This window comes from Melopsittacus undulatus, unplaced genomic scaffold (assembly GCF_012275295.1).
Source record: "Melopsittacus undulatus isolate bMelUnd1 unplaced genomic scaffold, bMelUnd1.mat.Z mat_scaffold_1064_arrow_ctg1, whole genome shotgun sequence".
In the NCBI taxonomy this organism is placed as follows: Eukaryota; Metazoa; Chordata; class Aves; order Psittaciformes; family Psittaculidae; genus Melopsittacus; species Melopsittacus undulatus.
In genome coordinates this window covers 1-5,230 of record NW_022993994.1, presented here as the reverse complement: position 1 = coordinate 5,230, position 5,230 = coordinate 1, and the positions used below count along the sequence as shown (strand labels likewise).

The following is a 5,230-nucleotide window of genomic DNA, read 5'->3' as shown; positions in this document are numbered from 1 at the left end:
TCTCATACAGCTCCAGCAGGTGCTTACAAAACAAAGCGCAACACCAAATGGAACAGCCACGGATCTCTACCTCTTCTTTATCTCCAGACTGGAAAATTGCTCCGCAGGACACAAAGAGACGACAGCAATAAAATGCTATGCAAGAGCCAGAAGACCGAGGATGGCCTGGAATTTGCCTTAACCCCCCCCCCCCCTCCACATTTATCCTAAATGAGGACTGCAGTTTTCACAGCAAATACACTGCAACTGCGAACAATGTTGCTATGCATTTTCTAATGACTAGTTTTATCATGTGCACATATAAGTTCACCCCCTATTCAACTGAAACAGCATCCTGTATTTTAAGAAAGTTGTTTAAGAAAAGAAACAGGTGTTGGGTTATACTGCACATTATATGACTATTTCTTTGCTTGTAGGTACAAAAAGCATAGTCAAATGTAATTTCAATACCATTTATTTTCTGCCAGGATAATTCTAGTCAAGATTAAAAAATAAAATTAAAATAAATCCAAACCAAAACAAACAAAAACACATCCCTTCTTCCCCCCCTCCAAAAAAAAATCCAAAACAAAACTAAAACCATCAAGAGAGCTACCTAATATATATATATAAATGCAAAGGGACTAATTTTTTTTAATTACTTGGGACTGTCCTTAACTAGGTTTCATGGAAAGATAAATTGTCTACATGACCTATGTAACACACACATACATTGGCATATATATATGTGGCCATCCTATATCCGATCCATGGATAATTGTATTAATCTGTTTATCTTATTGTGTAATTTTTAAATTGCATAACAGCAGTCCTACCTCTAGACACAGTCATTTTATAGTGGATAACTGGTTGGTTTATGCTTTTATTCACTGATGTTCATAGTACCGGAAGAGGGAACTGTGCTTAGAAACAAGACTGGAGTATGATGAAATTAACTTCAAGCAATTCTTTTCTAATGAATGCTTAATATTACCAGCTGTTCAGTACAGATAATGAGGAATTCCCATTTACATAATCTTTGAACTAATGACAAAACAGTTGCTTCTTTTATCTAAACTTCAAAAATCATAACTATACTTATGCTGAAGCATGGTTTTGGCAAAAGCAGCCCTTCAGAAATTTAGATCTTAGAGTTTCTTTAATCCTTCCCTTACCAATGTTTAAGCCAAGGAACTCTTAGACCTTTATAAAAGCGTAACCTTAAGACATCATTCAAGATCACTGTTAAAGTTCCCCTCTTGTTACCTCATCACTACATAAGTAGTCCTTGTTGGGTGGAGAAGAATAAAATTACACAACCTTACATCGACAAAACATTACACTGTAAAAGCAGCTTTAGCCTACAGTGTCAAAAGGTAAGATTACTAATATCAAGCAAGGGAGGAGCAAACCTTCACGCAGTTTCTTCATTAGTTCCTCAGAATACTTCATTGCTTTTAGGTGAACAAGAACTTGGGGAATTCTATAGTCAGCAAATATAGTCAAACTAGAAATGTCTTCAAAACAGCCATCTCCTTTGCCTTCTAATACGCTCCATGTATCAGCCACAAGTATTTGTGCCCGTTTGTAGAAAGACACCCTTTTTTTCTGAGGAAGGAAATGCATTAATTATTAAATTACCTGAAAACATCAACAAATACAGCAAATGGTATGTACAGAGAGAGGACATGTAAGAGTTACATTCTGTGAAATATACTATTGTGTTTTGTGGTTTAAGCAAACAATAAAAAGGCAATACTTCTTAAGAGTGTAAAATCTAAACAATATCAACCAACAAACAAGTATCACATGGAATTTTCTTCCAACCTTTTATTTCAAGGAGGAAAAAACATGTAATGGATTAGACAACTGAAATATTTCATTTAAATCTGTTTGTCTGTAATGTTAATAAGGTAAAATTCTAGTCATGCCACCTACTAAAGGGCAGATTTATGTGATAAATGCAATAGTTTTCAAAGCTCCAGTGACTGGTGTTCCACAGAGTTACATTGAAAGGACCTGCACAGACTGTTGGTATATGTCATGCTGCCAGCAGCATAGTCTTTAAGACATAATGATATAACAGCTGAATACTAGTGCAGATGGAACTGAGCACAGGAGTGGCTACATATGTCACTGATGCTAAATGAAGATGTTGCCTGTATAGGCAAAACCAGAGACATGGAAAACACCAGATAGCGTCAGTCTACTTCCTATCAGTTACTTTCAGGAAAACAGCTCCAAAAAGCTTCATTATACCGTCAATCCTGACAAAAGTTATCAGTTGCTTTTTGGCCTGCAGTCATTTGTGCAATGCCTGTTTGAACAAAAGAAGTTATAGTGTAGATTCCCAGTAGTTCCACATTTTCACAATTCTACCAGTTTCATTTCCTTCTTTAGCTGCAGAGAAACTCACGGCAGAAGAGAGATGGGGAATAAAAACTGTCAGTAGCAACTGAGGCAAAGGGGGGAATAATAAAATTGTGATTTTTCCAGGCAGTAATCACCTCAAATATCACGGATTTGTAAGGAGTATAAAGGAGTCAAGATCTACCTGGAACATGGAGTATTATCAAAATAAATTACAAACAAAGCAATGAAGACAGAGAAAGCAAATGAAAAAAAAAAAAAAAACAGCTCTTTCTTCAGGGGGACAAAAACATGACTCTTGTTTTTCAAAATACATTCCTGACTAGGTAATGACTTAACACAATGTCCTGGTTTGAGCAGTAGCAGTCATTTTTTCTCCTTCTTGGTAGCTGGTGCAGTGCTGTGTTTTGACTTTCAGGCTGAGAACGGTTGCTGATAGCAAGTATGTTTTGAGTTACTGCTCAATGTTTGGTTTGTCTAAGGCCTTCTCTGAGCTCATGCTCCTGTCAGGGAGGAGGGAGGCCGGGAGGAACGAGAGACAGGACACCTGACCCAGGCTAGCCAAAGAGGTATTCATACCATAGCACGTCATACCCAGGAGGTAACTGGGAGAGACCCAGAAGGGCTGGAGCTCTGGGGGGATGGAGGAGGTATCGGTCAGTGCTCAGTCGGGCAGGGTGGGGTGAGTATGGGTCGGTGGCTGGTGAGGTGTTGTGATTCTCTTCACTTGTTATTGGCTTTATCATTACTGTTTGTAGTAGTAGTAGCAGTAGGATTTGTGTTATACCTTAGCTATTCAACTGTTCTTGTCTCAATCCGTGAGGGCTACATTCTTTGGATTCTCCTTCCTAACTCTCCGGGAGTGGGGGAGTAAGGGGGGGAGTGAGTGAACGAGCTGTGTGTGGACTTGGTTTAAACCAAGTAAAATTCTTTACTGTTAACAAACGGTGTGATTCTGTTTTCAGAGTTTCAGATTATAAAAACCCGAAAATCTCAATTATCTTACCCCAGCTTATCAAGAAGCATACTGGGACCAAGGGTATTATTTTAGAAATCTTGTTCCTACCTATGTGACTCTTAGCAACTGACATAGTCAAGATCAGCTGCTTCACAGTCTGATTTTCTTTCCATTATACAGGACAATATCTTTACCGATTTTAGGCAAAAAAATATCAAATTAACTTCCCCCCTTATTTCCCATGAATTTTCACATATCCACAGAAATATTTCTATTACGTTTCATTCTAGATTAAACCTCCCCAATTCACAAATATTAGAATCAACTCGAACTAACTTCTCAGAAAAAATCTATACAGACAAACTAAAGACCTATCTTTTAAAGTCACACAATCGAGGAGGAATAAATTCTTATAAGAAACTTCCTGTTAGAAGTTTCAGCTTACATCATATACAGCTTCATCTCTGTAAGAAGGAAAGTTTTCCACTATAGATGTAGTAGTTTCTGAGCACTTCCGTTACTCATTTTAATGCAGGTGAGAAAAGAGCCTCCAAATTTTCTCAGCAGAAATGTTCCACTTCATCAGCACCCGATGTCTTCTTCAATCAAAGGTATGGACACTTCAGTGTCAGAGCGAAATATGTGTTTAACTTGGTCAAGTGTCACAGTGGCAAAATATGGGCACTAGTAATAGGTATTCCTTTAGAAAAAGAAAAATAAGATGTTTAGGCTACCATAACACATTCCAAGACCTAATACAGAGCCTGCCACAAATGAAAGCATTACACCATAAGATCTAAGGGTCTATCAACTCTAAAAACAATTACCTGAGGGTTCAGTAATAACCACACTCTCTTGGCTGCTAAAAACAAATTGTGTTTGCACAGTCCTTCCTTCTACAAATAAGTTTCCAGCATGTCACCATGGAACCCTTATTACTTTTATATGTAATTTTCCCAGCTGCTTAGTCTTCACCTTTCAGTGGGATGTTACACAGCACATCAGCAAATATAGTTTATATACAGATAGTTTAGTTAGCATAGGCCTGTTTTCCTTAGCTCCTAATCACATATGCATTTATAGAATCATGGAATAGTTAGGGTTGGAAAGGACCTTAAGATCATCAAGTTCCAAGCCCCCTGCCACGGGCAGGGACACCTCACACTAGACCATGTCACCCAAGGCTCTGTCCAACCTGGCCTTGAACACCACCAGGGATGGAGCATTCACAAATCCCTGGGCAACCCATTCAGTGCCTCATCACCCTCACAGTTAAACACTTCTTCTATATCCAACCTAAACTTCCCTTGTTTTAGTTAAATCGCATTACCCTTGTCCTGTTGTACTGTCCCTGATGGATTAAACTTCCATCTATACCTACTAATAGTTTTTTTTTCTATATGTGACAGCAACAAGAGTTAGCATTAAAATACGGGTTTGAGGTATACATGTTTTTGGAGTCACTGGAGCGCTTAGTACTAAATTTAGTAGAAAGGATGCCTCAGCTGAAGTTCATTTTGGTATATGTCATGGAAACATGCAGTTTTCTTAATACATCATACAAAAATAACAGAAATCACAGTTTACTATGGGCACTCTAACAGATAAATGGTAACACAATTAGAGCAACAAGTTTTCTCAATTTAGAAAAAGGGTTATTAAAGTACTTCCAGCTACTCCCTCAAGACCACAGACTGTCTGCACATACAGGTTTATCAAAATGGTAAGCTGTAGTTTGCAGAAGTGGCCCTATTTCCAGAATGGTTTTGATGGAAGGACCTTAAAACTCATCCAGTTCCAAGCCCATGCCATGGGCAGGGAGACCTCTCACCTGATCAGATGCTCCAGAGCCCCGTCCAACCTGGCCTGAACACTGTCAGGGAAGGGGGCCTACACAGTTGTCTGGGCAGCCTGTGCCAGTGC

At 38.7% G+C, this 5,230-nt stretch overlaps 1 pseudogene; it reads right to left on the bottom strand.

Moving 5' to 3' along the window:
- Nucleotides 1-4: 4 nt before the first annotated feature.
- On the bottom strand, nucleotides 5-3,991 carry LOC117438319 (queuosine salvage protein-like; annotated as a pseudogene).
- Nucleotides 3,992-5,230: the final 1,239 nt, after the last annotated feature.